At 37.1% G+C, this 19527-nt stretch overlaps 1 protein-coding gene and 1 long non-coding RNA gene across 13 annotated transcripts in view; one reads left to right on the top strand and one right to left on the bottom strand.

Annotated features, from left to right (window-relative positions):
* The window catches only part of LOC144339886 (uncharacterized), a 49595-nt gene extending 42987 nt beyond the window's left edge, over positions 1–6608 (bottom strand). The window contains exons 1-2 of the long non-coding RNA XR_013415438.1: positions 6473–6608; positions 4523–4587 (exon numbers count right to left, since the gene is read on the bottom strand). This is a non-coding gene — a long non-coding RNA (uncharacterized LOC144339886). The remainder of the gene's footprint in view (positions 1–4522; positions 4588–6472) is intronic.
* DGKB (diacylglycerol kinase beta) overlaps positions 1–19527 on the top strand; it is a 764082-nt gene that overhangs the window by 533466 nt on the left and 211089 nt on the right. The window lies entirely within an intron of this gene.

Genomic DNA, 19527 nt, shown 5'->3' on the forward strand with positions numbered 1-19527 from the left:
TGTGTGTGTGTGTGTGTGTGTTTTGTGTATGTGTGTGTATAGGCATGCACATATGTAAGCACTGAAAAGATTATGAGCAACAGATAATAGGAAATTCAAAAAAACTACGTATTTGAGTGAATAGAGAGGAATCTTCCTCTCTATAGGTTGTATGTGGCTTGCTGAATAATCCTTTGGTGGACAAAAAAAATGCCACAATGTATCTGTGCACAAGGGCTCGGCTCTACTTATTATGGATAAGAAATTCATGGCAGGCATATCCCCAGTCTCCTCTTCTAATTGTGCTCTTTCCTACTGCATCTACATACAACTCCTTGGTCCCTCCTGACAGGACTATTCAGACAGCTGCTACCAGCCTATCAGAGGTGAAACCTGAAACAAAAACTATTTGTAGTTTAGACTTAATTGTTTTGTGTAAATACAAAGGAACTTGAATTCATGTCCGATGCATACCTCAGACTCCAGAAAGAAGTCATACTGACAAAACAAAAATATTTTATTATGATAAAAACTTTGCAGAATCAAGAACTAGAGCTCTGAGTTTGGGTGCTATTCCTCCTTAAGTACAGATGGAAACTGAAACTGTAGCAAATATCATTACTATTCCTCTGGGACCAATATAGTTTAAGAAAACTTTTGTGATTTTTGATTAGAGTGTGGCAAGAAACAGGAGGAAGCTGAGCACAGTGGCCTACACCTGTAGTTCCAGCTGCTGGAGAAGCTGAGGCAGGTGGATGCACTTGAGCCCAGCAGTGCAAGGCTGCAGTTCACTATGATCATGCCTGTGGATAGCCACTGCACTCCAGCCTGGTCATCTCTAAAGAAAATAAACAAAACAAGAGGAAATTGGGGAAGACAACTATTTCTACCCTCCCTTTAGTCAACAGATTTCACAGGAATGCTTTCCGTTAGTAAGATTCGTTAGTAAGATCACTCTACTCCTGTAATGTCATTTACTCATCTCTAAAATGTGTATACGCATTATTCCTACCTCAAAGAATTATCTGAATTAAAAAAAAATAGTACATGCCAAGCTGTTTGCATGATATCCAACACACAGAGGACATTGAGTAAGCATTCAATAAGCTCGTTCTTCAAATTATTATCTCAGGCCTACACCTGAAATTGTCAGGACCTGGAGCAAAAGAACAAATGGAGGTCCACATAGTACATTCCTATATATTTAAAAAGTTTTAAATCACACTGACATACTTGCTTATTGGAATTAAATAAAAGAGGCTCCACCTTATTATGACAACATTGAAGGCCAGGTTTCAACACTGGAGTTTCTCACCTAGAGATGACAGCACAGAGAGAACGAGCCCCTGAGCTCTCAGCCAATGGCCTTCTCTCTTGTTTTCCCGCCCACAGCTCCATCACACACCATGAGGAGCCTTCCTTCCAACTACAGGGTGCCCCGGTCAATACATATCTTCTGCATGTAGTAGTTCTTTACTTTGAAGAATTTGTTGGACTTAATCTTCCTATTTTAAAGTTCTTAACCTTAATTACATCTGCATAGTTCCTTTTGCCATGTACCAAAACATAATCACAAATTTCAGGGATTGGGTATTGGTAGTTGTTCTGCCTAACACAATGTCTGTAGAATTAAAATACAGTCCATATGCTTTGATTGCTAAGGAAATAAGAAATCAAGTTAGAAAGAAAAATTGGAAAAAATATATACTATTACAGCATAATTCTTTGTACTCAACAGACCCTCAGAAAAATATATTTAATCAATGTGTGATGAAAGCAATGAATACTCCTTATTTTTAAATTTGTTTTCTAATAATCACAAAATAAAATATTTAAAGTTAATAAGAATAACACTATGTTGTGATAATTAACCACATAATTATATATTGGGATGATGTGCAGAGCTGGTATATATCCCATTTGAACACATAAAGCAAAATGAAAACAATATGAGTGATATTTATTTTCTATGCTAAAGGGAACTTTTGCCAAAACAGTAAAACAGTATGATTATTTAACTGTATTTTTAAAGCACTCTGGTATTGTTTATAAAATTTACATTAAGAAGAATTTTATTTTCTTTAGCATAACCACTGATTATCAGACTTTTCATCCCCTTTTCTTCACCTAACTTCCAAATGATTTTACTCCTTTTTCAATTAGGCATAATTAAAAACATGCTGCCATTATCTTTTTTGTTGTTGTTGTTTTGTTTTGTTTTAGATTGACAAGGGATTTCTAAATGTATACAGTGTTTATAAATCTTTTAGGGCTCGGCAGTGATAACTGTTTTAATCACTGAAGACAAATTTCTGCCAGTTTTGGATATAGCTAAGTATGCAACATGTATTGGATCAATTCAATGGGGACATAACTATAATTGCCAAGCGCTTATCAGTATAGAGTTTCCACCAGCACTTCAGCTGGACTTTACAATTACCAAAACCAATTCCTGACTGCAGCCTCACAGTTAATTTAGAAGAGGAATTATTGTATTAAAAGCAAGTGCTTAAGGTCGCTCACACATGTAATCCCAGCACTTTGGGAGGCCGAGGCGGGCAGATCACGAGGTCAGGAGATCGAGACCATCCTGGCTAACACGGCGAAACCCCATCTCTACTGAAAATACAAAAAATTAGCTGGGCATGGTGGCATGTGCCTGTAATCTCAGCTATTCGGGAGGCTGAGACAGGAGAATTACTCGAACCCGAGTGGCAGAGGTTGCAGTGAGCCGAGATCGTGCCACTGCACTCCAGCCTAGGTGACAGAGTAAGACTCCATCTCAAAAAAAAAAAAAAAAAAAAAAAAGCAATTACTTAAAGCCAGCTGAAGTCATCCACTAGGGGGTTACTAGACACTAGTCAGAGCGCTCCCCACTCTCTTTCCTTATTCTCTGAATCACCAAATTTCTCAATAACTGGCAAGAAACAGAAAGTGGAAAAAAAAAAAAAAGACACTCCATAATTTCTTTGAGTCGCCTAATGATGGATTTCATCCTAGAATTTCTAGTAGCAGTGGTGCGTGAACTGGAAAGTTGGTTCAACAAAAATGATTTTGTACATGGTTAAGAACTTACAGATGATGAAAAGAAATGGGAGCTCTTATTTAAAGAGGGTTTCAAAACAAACACTCGCTGAATTCAGCATAATGAGACAAGAAAATGAAGCCAGAGAAATGAATTCCATTTACAAATAACAAATTTAGAAAATGAAGAAGTCTACTGTAATGGGAAAAAGTCTTAAAAATGTGTATGTGACATAATTGTCTGCAGTACTCTCAAAAAAGGATGTTGGTAAAAACTGAAAAAAAAAATGAGACTTTTTTCCTCAGATGACATTTTCCCCAATCTCATTATGCTTTACTTTATTTTTAATCAAAATTTCCTCCTATCCATCCAAATCAGTTTTGCTAACAACCACTTTCCTACTTCACCAAAATGCGTAAATATTTATAATGGACAAGAGCAAAAACATAGATTGGTTTTTTCCCTTTTAAATTCTATTTGCATAATCATCTAGTATAAAGGAAGCCTGAAGAAAATGAGTAGGTAAATATTTTCAAGTACACTGTTGATTTAAAATAAGGGACTTTTTGTACATTTTGAATTTTAAGTTTTCAGTATATGTCCTGCTGCAGACCTCCTTCTAGTTCTGAGTGTTTTACACAGAAACATACATAGGTTGAGGCATTTGATGTCAGTCTCTAATGCAAATTAATTATCAATGTATCTAGGAGAGGCGTTGGATCACTTTCTATCCTCTACAAATATTGATTGTATCATTCTCTGGGATTTAAGTGACTTTTTGAATCACTGGGGTCCCCTTCTATCATCCACAGATTTTTTTAATTTTTTTTTTTTATTTTGGAGTAACTAGATTTACAGAAAGTTTACGAAGATGTTACATAGATAAACTGCATCCATTTTATCTATTTTTCCCTAAAGTTAGCGTCTTACATAATCATGATACACTTTTCAAACTAAGAAATGAATATTCAAAACCAAGAAATTAATATTACTGTGCTTTTTGACTCTGTTTATGTGGACAAATGGATTAGAATATCCTTTTCTCTTCCCCTTGAAACGACTGGCTCTCCAAAGAGAATCAATGTTCATAAAGAGGTCAACTTCAAAATTAGTAGCCGAAAAAAAGGGACCCCATGAGCCTAGAATCAAATGCATTTGTCTTCCAATATGTCCTGCTTTCAGTGGAAGTCTTTCATTTTCGTGGTTACAAAATGTAACACTTTTGGCTCAGTCACCCCCTGTAAAGTCTAATCTATTTCAAGAACGTCTGACTAAGTAACTCTGATGTTTCTACTATACTCCAGAATCACAGGGGGATTTTAGTAGGCTAGCAGATCTAGAAAATTCTGAACCTAGGAAAAATCCTTTATGGATTAGAAAGACAGAAGTTTTAGGACATTATCAAAGGAGCTCTCCTTTGATAAGAAAGGGACAGTATTATACTGACCACAAAGACTCTTCTGTGGGACAATCCCAAACCATGGCTGTGAAGAACTGTGCAAAAGGAGTATAACTTACCCTGGGAACTGGAAACTGGATTTGGCAAGAATCCCAGGAAGATCCCAGGGATCCAGGAAAGTGATCTAGCCAAAGTAAGGTACATGGTGAGCAATGGGTGTCAGTCAGGGTATTTCATTGTTCCCACAGGCATATTGAGGGCGTAGCAAGGTACATGGTTTGCATATACACTGTTTCAATATGCAACCTTTTTGGCTGCATTTGCCACCAAATCACAAGTACACAGTATATGTTTTTGTTAAAATCACTTACCAAGTGTTTTCATACCTGTCCTAAAAGATAAGAATGGTTATTTAGAAGTTTTAAAATAGAAGACAGAAGTATGGCCCTCAAGAAAAGAAAGTCCATACTTTAAATCATAAAGCAAATCAAAAAAGTTTAACAAGACTACCATCAATGCAATTTTTCATTTTAAATTAAATCATGGGAATAAAACAATTTTCTTTTTTCTTTCTTTCTTAAGAGCTTAGTACATTATAATAGATATGACATTGAGTGATTGTTAAATTAATGAAACCATTGTTAGAGTTCTCTACAAGTTTAGAGATAGATTTTAAAAAGGTACATCTGGCTGGCTGGCTGCTCAGCCCTATTTTAGTCCCTTTTAGCTTCGAAGCAGCCTAATCAGGAAACAATTCTGCACTATGGGTCACAGGATAAAATCCCTTGAGACAGAGCTCAGAATATGATGACACAAAACGGTCTCAAATTTAGGGGTTCTCATGGTTCAGAACCCCCCATCCTGTAACCCAGATGCTGTCACATCATATCACTTAAACATGTAAAATACAGAGACAATTGTACTCACACTTAAAAGAAATTAGCTGAAATTACATAGTCCACAAGGTGGCCTTGCATTATGGGTCTCTTGAAAAACTTGCCCCTGGCTTTAGGGACTGAAACTCAGACTCTCACTGTCAGCAAAATTGCCCTTTCAAGTTCGGTCATTTATAGAAAGCTTACTTCTGCTTCGAGGAATAAGATTACAATTTGAATGTCACTAATCTGCCTCTGTGGAAATATCTAGGCACCCTTACTCATCATAGGGAAGTTATTTAGCACAAAGTGTTCATAAAATGGCTTTGCACAGGTTTAGTATTCAAACAAGCAACACATGTGCTGCTGAAGGGGCTGGGGGGAGTCACGGTTTTATAAGGTTTTTATAATTCTGGTTCCTAAAATTTAAAGCACTGTAACAACGGTTTCATTAATTTGTGAATCATTCAATGTCATCTCTGCTATAAACTACTGGACTTTTAATAGCCCTTTAGGGAGAGAGGAAAAATATTCCTATGATTTAATATAAAATGAAAAATTGCATAGTTAGTAACTTTGTTAATTTTGAGGGCATGAGTTGGTAAAATTTTCATCTGGTGTAAGGTTATTTTTGTGATGAGAGTATACATCTGTTTCTATAATTTTTCAGACAAGAAGGATAGAAAATGTATTTTTAAAACAGCATGATGGATTTAGGCTACTTATATAAATTAAGGCGAGTTTTGAGAAATATAAAATGTTACCAAGGTAGATTATCACAGCAGGTGATTTTGGTGCACCATGAAAAATTCTCTTGGCCCAGTCTAATTTTGGCCACAGCTTCTGTGGGTGCTCCAGCCCAGGTCAATTGGCTGACAGGCGGCCAATACAAGTGAAAGCAGGTTGTCTACCTGCTTTCTGCCTCAGGGTCCTCCTCTCTAGAAATAAACTATTGAGGCAGGAAAGAGTCACTTCTACTCTCTTGAACCCTGGATTATCTGTATGTACCCTGGATTACAGTCTTACAATTTGCACAGTCTTGTTTATAGAAAACTAAAATGAAAGCGTTCTTGAAACAAGTTAGAACCAACATTTCACCCCAAGACTGTATGCCTAGTTCAAATACTAAGACCTTTATATTGAGCACTGAAATTTACTCATCATTTATTCAACAAATGTTTATGGTGAACTTACCAAGTGTGAAGTATGTTTCAGGTACTGAGGATTTAGCCTTGCAACAAAATCATTGCCCTCGAGGAACTTCCAGTCTTTCAGAGGAGAGAGGCAATCAAAGTAAACCAGCGGCATTTCAGATGGCAGGAAGTGCTATGGAAGAAAGCAAGGCAGGAAATGCCAGCATGAGGCATCTATTTATAACTTAAAATAGAGCACTCAAGAAATCCTACCCAAGAAGGTGACATTTGAAGAGAGACCTGGAAGGTGAGGAGGAAAGGCATGTGGTTAATTGGGGGAAGAAAATTCCCAGCAGAGGGAACAGCAGTTATGCAGAATGAAAGCAGATCTATGAAGCCAATACCTGATCTGAAACGAATACTTTATTCTCTCTGAGTTGTGATTTTGTCTTTTGTAAGATGAAGCTAGCTAGTGCTAATTCATTGTAAGGACTGAATGTGTTATTTTATGTAAAGCACATAGTACATGTTCAATACATTAGCTCTTATTATTATCTCTCACTCAGTTTCATCCATTCCACTTACAAAAGAAACATCAGCGAAGGCTTTTGATTCAGCCAATGACATATCTAAAAGAGAAAAGAGAAAATTAAAACAGTTACACTGCCTGGAAGGTTCTCCAATGAGGTCTGGGTGTTTCCTCAAACTTCAGTTGCATTATAAAGGCCTAATCCTGTTGTAGTGGCTGGGGTATGTGGCATATGCCATAAACCAATGCTCCAAAAGTATCTCTGTGGGAGGCGGAGAGAGGGAGGGTTGTAAAACACCTGTGTAACTACAAAGGAAAAGTAATGTATAATATACTTTATCACCAGAAGAACTGACTTAGTTTTGGGAAATCATTCAGGGATAAAGATGAGTAGGAATTTTTTAGGTAGAGAATGAGCAAGATAGACTTTGAGACAGAGGGAATATCACATATGAAGTTTCTAAGGCAACAGATGGACAATCTGTGCCCTCCTCAGGAGACATTCGGCAATATCTGGAGGCATTTTTGATTGTCACGACGAGATTGGGGGTAGTAATCACATATAGTTGATAGAGGCCAGGGATACTGCTAAACATCCTACAATGCACAGGACCGTGCCTTATAACAAAGAGGTACTTGTCCAATCAATGTCAATAGTATTGAGATTGAGAAACCCTGCTCTACAGAAAGAGAGTTCTTTCATACGAGAATAGAAGACTCATGCGACTAGCTCTTATTATCATACCAAAGGGTTGTTAAGACAGGCAGAATTTAGATCATGTAGGATTTAACTAGATTTTAATCCTAAATTCAAATGAAGTCTCTGAAGACTTTTTATCAGAATGTGTGTGTGGGGGTGGTGGTGGTGAGGGTATATGAGACAGGTGGAGTTGGCAAGACTTGATATCTGTTTGCAAATGATTCTAATGGAAATTTCAGCTGAGGAACATTGCAAAGAGAGATGCTAATGCAGAACCGGTTTGAGGACTGTTAAAGCACTCTATCAAACCAAAAGTATGGAAGAGGGGAGAGGGGAAAGGTTTTTAAGAGGTGCCTCTGGAGAAAGATATGCTGTCAGGTCCACTTCTTTGCTCCCAGTGGGGTAACCCCTCCTAACCCAAAGTCAAAAGAGGAAGTTTAATGTCTCGCTTGGAGGTCTTAGAATCCACTGCTTTGTGGGTCATCAAGTATGAGTCACGTATGAGCAAGTAAAGGGTGGGGAGCTACTCATAGTAGAGTAGGGAATTGCAGTTCGTGGAAGTGTTGTGGACCCTGAGTTTGCCAGGGTGAAATTCAGCATGTGGGCTAAAGAGAGAGATCGGAAGAGAAGAGAAGAGGAGAGCATGAGTGGCTTTGTGACTGTCTTAGATCTTTCAGGAAGGGCAAGGGGACCTCAGCAGAGGAAATGAGAATTAAATTGGCAGATGCCCAGGGGATAAGGAGAAACTCAAAACATGCACTTGAGTGTGTCAGGGGACTGGTTGTATGTAAAGGATCGGGAGAAATCTCAGAAAAATGAAAGAATGAAAGCATGGGCCCATCAGAAAATGAATTTAAAATATGGAGAAAGTAGAAAATACTAGTGGGAGTTGTCTACCATGGTACCAATCAAGGAAGAACTATCCCTTCTCGCCTTACCTCTTCTACCGCTTGTTCCAAATTGGAGGAGTCAGAGAATATGGAAAGCCAACATAGAGCAGGAGAAAAGAAGTCTTAGGTGAGAAATGAGTGAAGTTGTCCCATCCCTTTCTTTTTCATGAGCTTTATTCTTGCATCAGCCAATAGATAAGGCAGGGAAGTAACCTCAAATTTAAATTAGATTCAGAGCTTTGATGAGACTAGCATTTTAATTACTGGACTCAGATTTTATTTTTGGCAAAGAACTAACTCTATGGAATAAATGTAAGACAAATTTTAAAATTTTATTTACTTTATGATGGCATCTTTCTGTCATTTTTATTCAATAAAACAGTTACTGTTTCACAAATAGAAACAAACAAAAACGTGGTTCCTTTCTGAAGAATAATTTGGAAGTGGAGCAACTGTATTTGAAAAGACACATTAGTGCATGTTTTAAACATGTTAGGAAGCGTTACACCAAGGTAACAAAAAGCCCCAAAATAACAATGACTTAAATCCACAAAGGATTATTCTCTATCATGTTCCAAATTCTTTGCAGGGGTTGCAGAGCTCTGTTTCTGTATTTATTCAAGGGTCCAAGATGACACAGTGGCCGTTAATTTGAATTTTGTCATTCAGTGTGCAAGAAGGAAAGAGAATTCCAGTGAATCTCATGTAGGCAATTAAATATTCCAGACTTGAAATTACCCACATCATGTTTCCTAACACCTTATTGATCAAATGTAGACTTGTGGCCTTATCCACTCCAGAAAATGGCCAGGAGATATACTCCCACCTTGCTCCCAGAAAGGGGAAAATGGAAACATTTGCCAGATTTCATTGATTCAATAATCAAGGTAATAATTAATTGGATAATTAGGAGGACTAAAGAAGGACAACAGATATGGATTGGCAGATTCAATGGATAAACTTGAATAAATCCTTCTAGAGCTAAAATGTTTGAAAAAATAGCCATTTATACTATTTATATGTTTTCCAAGAAAGTATGTGAGCCCCTAAAACAAGGTGAGTAGATAAGAGTATAGATTAATAAATATAAATATAATTTATGTTTAGTACCTATTACTTTAAGAAATCATCATCTGTAATTCTTTCTGTTATACACATTTCTAATAATGATTAAGATATCAAAAAGCAAGTAGCAGCCAAGTCAAAGGATGTAAAGATATTTATTAAGGTGGTACCTTGCCATGTGTTTCTTTCACTTGTCAGCTACTTGTTGTCACAAGTGATGTACATGTGCTACTCAACTTATGATGAGGTTAAGTTCACCATAGACCCATTGTAAATTTAAAATATAGTGCCCCCCTCTACCCACTCCCAAGATGGCAGATTAGAGGTAGCGTGCCTCAGCCACTTGGAAGTAGCGGGATAGCACATAAAGATAAACTATGTGAGTTTTAATTCAAGAAGGAAAAAAGGAATCAACCAGAACCAGGGAGGACACCCCAGGTCCTGGGGTTGTTGACAAACAGCTCCCTTGGTAGCACCTGGCTGATAAACATAACTGAAGCCCAGGTAGGTGAGAAGGGCAGAGAGTCTCCCTCTGTGACTCACATTTCCACTGGGGATCTGAGCAACCTAGACCGAGGAAGAGCATGTTGTTTCTCCTGAGCACTGGAACTGCCTTGGAGACTTGGAGGTGCTGAAAGAGAAAGACACTGGGAAAAGCTGAAGACATTCTCCCAGACTTGGGACCAAGAGCAGGATGCCATTTTAAATCCAGGTGCACACAAAGTCAGTCATTCTTTGGAGACCTGGCAGCATGGCCATGGAGGCATTTTAGTCTTATGCCAGAGATTGGAGTGCCTTCTCTGGAGTGAAGCAGGAGCCTCCACAGCCAGAACTGTGGAAAACACCTCAGCAGTAGGTGCTGAAATTGTGCTCTCCCTCATTGCTAAGTAATGTTAATATAAAATATAAAACTATAAGAATCCTAGAAGAAAATGTAGGAAACATCAGCTTGGGAAATAATTTATGACTAAGTCCCCAAATGTGATGGCAACAAAAGCAAAAATTATCAAGTGGGACTTAATTAAACTAAAGAGCTTCTGCCTAGCGAAAGAAACTACCAGCCTACAGGATGGGAGTAGATAGACAACCTACAGGATGGGAGAAAATATTTACAAATTATGCATCTGACAGAGTTCTAATATTTTGAATATATAAGGAACCAAAATAATTCAACAAGCAAAAAACAAGTAAACCTCATTTAAAAATGGGCAAAAGACATGAACAAACACTTCTCAAAAGAAAACATATAAGCTGCCAACAAACATGAAAAAATACTCAACATCACTAATCATCAGAGAAATGAAAATGAAAATCACAATGAGATACTATTTCACACCAATCAGAATGGCTATAATTAAAAAGTCAAAAAGCAACAGAAGCTGTTGAGACTGCTGAGAAAAGGGAATGCTTGCTTACATACTGCTGGTGGGAATGTAAATTAGTTCATCCACTGTGGAAAGCAGCTTGGAGATGTCTCAAAGAAATTAAAACAGGATACCAATCAACCCAGCAATCTCATTACTGGGTATATATCCAAAAGAAAATAAATGATTCTACCAAAAAGACACTTGCACTCATATGTTCATTGTAGCACTATTCACACTAGCCAAGACATGGAATCAACCTAGGTGCCCATCAGTGGTGGACTGGATCAAGAAAATGTGGTATATATATACCAAAGAATACTATGCAGTATTCATGTCATTTGCAGCAATATATATGCAGCTGGAGGTGATTATCCTAACTGAATTAACTCAGGAACAGAAAACCAAATACCATGTGTTCTCACTTATAATAAGAGCTAAACATTGGGTACCCATGGACAAACATGGCAACAGTAGACATTGGAGACTACTAGAACATGGAGAGAAGATCAGGGACAAGAGTTGAAAAACGATGGAGTACTATGTTCACTACCTGGGTGACAGGATCATTTTTATCCTAAACTTCAGCTTCATGCAATATACCCATGTAACAAACATCTACATGCCCTCCCTGATTCTAAAATAAAAGTTGAAATTGTGTTTTAAAAATCACAAGGGAAGGGAAGGACCTCTTTAAGAATAACTACAAAGTGCTGCTCAAGAAAATAAGAGGGACACAAACAAGTGGAAAAATATTTCATGCTCATGGATAGGAAGAAACAATATCATGAAAATGGTCATACTGCCCAAAGTAATTTATAGATTCAATGCTATCCCCACCAAGCTACCACTGACTTTCTTCACAGAATTAGAAAAAACTAAATTTCATACGGAAACAAAAAGAGCCCCTATAGCCAAGACAATTGTAAGTAAAAAGAACAAAGCTGGAGGCATCACGCTACCTAACTTCAAACTATATTACAAGGCTACGGTAACCAAAACAGCATATATAGAGCAATGGAACAGAATAAAAGCCTCAGAAATAATGCCACACATCTACAACCATCTGATCTTTGACAAACCTGACAAAAACAAGCAATGGGGAAAGGACTCCCTATTTAATGTATGGTGTTGGGAAAGCTGGCTAGTCATATGCAGAAAACCGAAACTGGATCCCTTCCTTCCCACTTATACAAAAATTAACTAAAGGTGGATTAAAGACTTAAACATAAGACCTAAAACCATAAAAACCCTAGACGAAAACCTAGGCAATACCATTCAGGACTAAGCATGGACAAAGACTTCATGACTAAAACACCAAAAGCAATGGCAACAAAAGTCAAAATTGACAAATGGGATCTAATTAAACAAAAGAGCTTCTGCAGAGCAAAATAAATTATCATCAGATAGTTCTTTCCAGACAGATGTGTGTATTTACATAATTTTACAGAATGGGATAAAATTTTTGCAATCTACCCATCTGACACAGGGCTGATATTCAGAAGCCACAGGGAACTTAAACGAATTTACTAGAAAAAAACAAACAACCACATCAAAAAGTAGACAAAGGATATGAACAGACACTTCTCAAAAGAAGACATTTATGCGGCCAACAAACATATGAAAACAGATAATCATCACTGGTTATTAGAGAAATGCAAATCAAAACCACAATGAGATACCATCTCATGCCAATTAGAATGGCGATCATTAAATAGTCAGAAAACAACAGATGCTGGAGACGACGTGGAGAAATAGGAACACTTTTACAAAATAGATGGGAGTGTATATTAGTTCAACCATTGTGGAAGACAGTGTGCGATTCCTCAAGGATATAGAACCAGAAATACCATTTGACCCAGCAATCCCACTACTGGGTATATACTCAAAGTATTATAAATCATTCTACCATAAGCACACATGCACACGTATGTTTACTGCCGCACTGTTCACAATAGCAAAGACTTGAAACCAACCCAAATGTCCATCAATGATAGACTGGATAAAGAAAATATAGCACATAGACACCATGGAATTCTATGCAGCCATGAAAAAGGATGAGTTCATGTCCTTTGCAGGGACATGGATGAAGCTGGAAACCATGATTCTCAGCAAACTAACACAGGAACAGAAAAATCAAACACCACATGTTCTCACTCATATTTAGGAGTTGAACAATGAGAATGCATGGACACAGGGAGGGGAACATCACACACCAGGGCCTGTCAGAGGGATGGGGGCTAGGGGAGGGATAGCATTAGGAGAAATACCTAACGTAGATGATGAGTTGATGATTGCAGCAAACCACCATAGCACATGTATACCTATGTAACAAACCTGCACCTTCTGCACATGTATCCCAGAACTTGAAAAACAACAACAACAAAAACACAGCACCATTGTCCAGAACTTCTCTTTCTCTTTCACAGAAATCGGATCTGCATGATGGTCTGAGGGCTCTCTCAGGCTCTTCCTGTGCCTACCTACTATTCCTCACAAGCATTTTCCCTAAGAAATTATCTTGCATGTCTAATCACATTTGGGCTGCATCTCATTGAGTAAAAACTAACATAAAAGGCTTGATTCTTTGCACTTAGCTTTTTTTCTCTGTCTCCCACCTGTAGTCAGTAACTTTGTCCTAGTGTTTTCTGTGTTACCTCTTTTTTGTTATATCTGTGTGTGTATTTACATAAACTATCTTTGTTCATACACACACACACACACACACACACAGAAAACACCTTTTGTATTTTTTCTTTATTTCTTTTGCAACCATTTACTTTTAGCCCTCACCAGTCAACTCAAGCTGACGATTAATGCTAATGTTGCCTATTGTTAGTGGGCACTTTCTATGGGCCAGGTCTTGTGATAAATACTTTACCTATATCTCATTTGATTCATAAAATAACCCTAAAAAAATCTGGATGAGTTGGTGGAGCACAGAGGATTTTTAAAGCAGTGAAATTATTCTGTATGATACTATAAAAGTGAATACCTGTCATTATACACTTATCAAAACCCACAGAATGTACAACACCAAGAGTGAACTTTAATGAAAACTCGGGATTTGGGGTGATAATTAAGTGTCAGGGTAGGTCCATCAATTATAATAAATGTACCACTCTGGTATAAGGTTTTGATGGTGGGGGGACTGCGCATATATAGGGGTAGGGAGTATATGGGAACTCTCTATATGTTCTGCACAATCTTGCTGTGAACCTAGAACTGCTCCAAAGAAAATGAATTCTATTTAAAAATAAAAATTAAAAAAAGAAAATATCATGTCAAAAATGCATTTAGTATATGATATGGTTTGGCTCTGTGCCCCCACTCAAATCTCATCTCAAATTGTAATCCCCATAATCCCCATGTATCAAGTAGGAACCTGATGGGGGAGTGAATGGATCATGCGGGTGGTTTCTCCCATGCTGTTCTCATGATAGTGAGTTCTCATGAGATCTGGAGGTTTAACAGTGTTTGGCAGTTTCCCCTTTTCTGTCTCTCCTGCCACCCTGTGACAAAGGTCCTTGCTTCCCCTTCACCTTTCCACCATGACTGTAAGTTTCTTCCAAGCCATGTGGAACTATGAGTCAATTAAACCTCTTTCCTTTATAAATTACCCAGTCTTCAGTATTTCTTAAGAGCAATGTGAAAACAGACTAATACAATATACCTAACATCATATGAGCATCATGGCTTAGCCTAGTGTATTAGCCTATTCTCACATTGCTAATAAAGATATACCTGAGAATGGGTAAATTATAAAAGAAAGAGGTTTAATGGACTCACAGTTCCATATGGCTGGGGAGGTCTCACGATCATGGCAGAAGGTGAAGGAATAGCAAAGGAACATCTTACATGGCAGCAGGCAAGAGTGTGTGCAGGGAAACTCCCCTCACTAACAGGAGAACAGCAAAGGAAAAACCCACCTTTATGATTCAATTACCTCTCACTGGATCCCTCCCAGGACACATGCAAATTATGGGAGCTACAATTCCAGATGAGATTTAGGTAGGGACACAACCAAACCATATCACCTAGCCTATCTTAAATGTGCTCAGAACACTTGCATTAGCCTACAGTTGGGCAAAACTATCTGGAAACACAGTACACTACAGACTATCAATTGTTTATCCTCAAGGTAGCATGGCTGGGAGCTGAGGTTGACTGATGCTGCCTGGCATCACAAGAATATTGCACCACATGTGTCTAGCCTGGGAAAGGGTCAAAATTCAAAACCTGAAGTATAGTTTTTGCTGAGTGTGCACTGCTTTCACACCATTGTAAACTATGAAAATCATAAGTTGAGCCATGTAAATTGGAGACCATTGTCCTTACACTGCAGGCTATAATGCAAGTTACAGGTTTCTTCACATTTTGTCATTAATTTTCTATAATTTTGACACAATAAAGTATATAATTACAAACATATGTTCCTTTCCAGAGAAAATCTTTGAGGAAAATTGAAGTTCAAATCTGATACTTAGCTTTACTAGCATCTATATTTAATATTAATTTTTCTTTAAAAATATGCCTAATTAGATGCCACAAAATCCTTTCTCAGTTCATCCTATGTGTTGAATTGAGAATAGATTGGATTTGGCTTCAGGTACAATAATTTGCATTATGAAACAAAAATTTGTCAATTTTTTTGTCATGTATTAAGATAAACGAAAGAGAAGAAAGCAGTAAATGTGAAAATAATGTGTTGTAGGATGCGAATACAGATGTTCCTCTCACTAACAGCAAGTTAGCTTCCCATAGGTCAAATGCCAACACATTCAGGATACAGCAATGTCAATTTGCCTGAGGCAGGAGTATGCATTAACTAGGTTCTGAGGGTTAAAAACCCACTCATCAGATGTAAGCAACTCTAATTTTGTGAATGCTTATTAGTACTGCATAACATTACCTGAATACAACTCTGTATATCACGTCCAGACATATAGAGTGATGGTAAAATGTGTCTGTCTTCTCAGTTTTAAATGAAAAGATTCATTATTTTGTTTTATGTGTATTTCATGTGGATATATGAAAACACAGTTTAAAATTGTAAGCTAGCATGATAAATTCTAGTATTGACTAACTTTTTGGATAAGAAATAAAAGACAATCTGCATCTAAAGTCTGTCATGTATGATGAATTTCACCTAAGGTCTTTGTTAATTTCTCAGATTGCAAATACAGCTATAGTCAGAACTTCTGACCTGGACTTACACAGTCCTGAGCACTATTAATAGATTTCAAGAGTGTAAAACTCCTGAAATTTTAGCCATAATTCTGCACATATATATCATGTGTTTATATCAGGGCAGATGGTTCACACCTGTCATCAAATTCGTCAAGTATCTGTGATCCACAGAAAATTAAAAACCACTGCTCTAAGTATTAATATTTACCTAATACAATTTATAAAGCTATTTTCAGACTAATTGGCTCTAGCAACAAGATTTCTTTTTTGTGCTAATTGTATTTTTTACAGAAAAGAAATGAAAATAAAAGGCTTATTAACACTTGACTAAGATTTCTGCATTCGTGGAAACAAGTAGAATAATGAGGCTAAGTGAAGTGTTGGATGGTATAGAACTTAGGTTGGTTCAAGAGTTAATAGAGATCTCATACCTCATCTTTACCAGGTCTTCACTTTTGTATTATTTGCCAGTAGCTAAGAATATAATCATTAATAATTACAAGGTAGATATGATCTATGTATTATATAAATATACATATACAAATATACCATATACAAAAAGGAAATTATTTTGTCAAGTCCTTAGACTTGCATCACTTTGTGACAGGATTTGAATTTATACTGTCGGTTCTGGGCTGTCCCTTCTCCTTCTAACTCTGTTCTGATTCTTTTACATATATCACTCCAGCAATGAGTGAGCAAGACGTGAAGTTAAGGATTATAATTACTGAGAGCCAAAAACTCTTAGAAGATATAGGTACATTTATTGACTCTCAGAAGACAAATTCTGGTACAAATTCTACTGCATTAAGACTTGGCTTCCTCTTCCACTGGAGAAAAAAATTCTGCAAAACTTTTCTGCCCTAAAAATAGGATTTTACCACTAATAAATTTATTCTCATTATTAATTCTCCAAATATCAAATACGTATAAGGACAAACCACTATGGAGGTGATAAAAATTAAACTGGAATGAAGAGCCCCTACCCTCAAGATGTTGACTATCTAGGAGGACATAAAAAACCATAAATGATCACAATATTTGAAAGTGGTAAGTTTCAAAAGAAAAGTAGAAATTTGATGTTTACAGCCAGTGTCATAACGTGGTATTAGGCCTACCAAATATATTCACTTATGTGACACATTTGCAGATGGTGACCTTCTATATGATAATTTTGGTGCATTTCCTTAGAAAATTCTGTTTTTCTGAGGTCTGTTGCTCCACGACTTTTGGTTCTTGAGATTTATGCTCCTGTGCAGTCTGGGCCTGAGCTTCATTAGCACCTGATTTACCATGAGTGCAGATGGTTATTGGAAATAAAAAGTCAGCCATTTCCTATGATTAAATCTCTCATGGGCGGCATCTCCCTCTTAGCTATTTCCTTACTATTGCATATGATTCATTCGCAAGCAGAACAGTGATTATTATATGATTGTTAAATCTAAAGTGGAAAGGAAAGTAGAATATTAGAAAAAGTCTAGTAGCTTATTAATATATATTATGTGCTACAATGAAAATGATTTTACCTAAGTATTAGCAAGATGATAGATTTATGGATGATGAGAGAAAATTACTCTATTGTGACGACTGAATGAACAAAAAGAATACAGATTTTCTCTTCTTTTCCTTCCCTTCCCTTCCTTCCTTCCTTCCTCCCTCCCTCTTTCCCTTCCTTCCTTTCCTTCCTTCCTTCTTTTTTCCTTTGCTTGCCCTGTTTGAAGGAGTTATTGTTTAAACCAGTAATCCCCCAAAATGCCTCCTCATTTTGGTCACTTGCCAGCACTTCTGGGCAATAATTTTATTGTGATTCTTGCAGGCAAAGGACAGGAATTTCAGGGTTGTTAATTGCTATGTCTATATTTTTAGAGCTTAGAGGAAAGCAAACCTTGTTTTTAACAGAAATGTGCACTAGTTGTTTTATTGGAAATAATTGTTATTTTTTCATTTGGCACATTTATGAGAATAATAGTAGTGTCGGAAAAATTTCATCACTTTCAAAATTTTGCATATTCTTTGTATTATACTGAGTCAATAAAGTCGATGGCCACACAGTATAGAGCTAACCTGTAGAATAGAAACTTGTTGATTTGCCTGGTTATATACAGTATTTAACTGCCCTATCACATTTCTTTTCTTCCCTGTTAAAGTCTAATTGTACAATTGAAAGACAATCACAATTACCAAAGCTCATTTCTCTCTAATTCATTTTCATTATTAGATTTATTTAGGTTACTTAGTTTCCACTCTAAGAGTTTAGATATGAAAGAAGCCTTAGTAATGAAATTTAAGCACTGCCTCTGCTGATTTTTTGGAGCATGTTTTGCTTCTATTTCCTGAATGCTTTTGTAGCAAATAATTGCTTAAAAAGATAAAATGCACATACACAAAGAAACCCCCCAATTTTTTTTTTTTTAATACAAGCGCTACCACTAACTGTATCCTCCACATGCCAAATATGCTACACAGCTAAATGCCTGGCCATAACCTACTAGCACAATCTTATCTCTTCATGAACTAACCCTCTATCGCAGGCTCATAGGCCTTCTTTCCACTGGTTTCTGGTATCAGCTCCTTTCTCCCACAGTGACTTTGCACTTACAAGTCGCCTGTGCCAGAAATGTGCTTCCCTCTAGGAATCACAACCTATCATAAAATATTTCTACTTTTCTTTCTTTTACATGCCACCATAGCAATTTCACAATATTTGTGTGACTATTTGAAGAGTTCGTGTATTTTCCTCTATACAATACGTTAGAGACTATAGGCAAAGATTATGAAAGCTTTTGCTGAGTTTTGCATATGTTGCATTTATCACAGTGTCTGGTATATATGTTTTTGTGTCTTTTATCTATTTGTTCTTAGCACACCAGGCTAGTTTTAGTTTTATTTGTTCTTAGCACACCAGACTAAGTTTTTAGTAGCTTTAATCAGCTGTAAGTTACTGTTTCTCATATTTCTGTGAATTAGCCTGGCAGTTCTTTAGCTATAGTAATCTGATAGAGGAGCCGGAGGCTAAGCCCAGCCAGGATACTGTGTCTCCCTCTCCTAGAGGTTTTCCATTCGGGGCTTATTAACACGGAAGTCTCATGACAATGCTCCCAGAAGGCGAAGGTGGCATTTATGAACCCCACAAAGCATAGGATCTGGAGCTTACACATCACTTCCGTAATGTTCCATTTGTCAAAATAAGTCACAAGGTTGGTCCTGATTCAAGAGGGCCTAGAAAGAGACTCACGTCTGGAAGGGAGAAGCAGTAGCACAGTCTCACTGTATAGAAGGAAGCTTACAGGAATGAGAAGAACTCCTGCCCATTAAACAATCTACCACTGTATTAAATAGTACATTGTAATACATTAATAGACATGTAATACCAAACAA

This window comes from Macaca mulatta, chromosome 3, assembly GCF_049350105.2.
Source record: "Macaca mulatta isolate MMU2019108-1 chromosome 3, T2T-MMU8v2.0, whole genome shotgun sequence".
Taxonomy (NCBI): Eukaryota; Metazoa; Chordata; class Mammalia; order Primates; family Cercopithecidae; genus Macaca; species Macaca mulatta.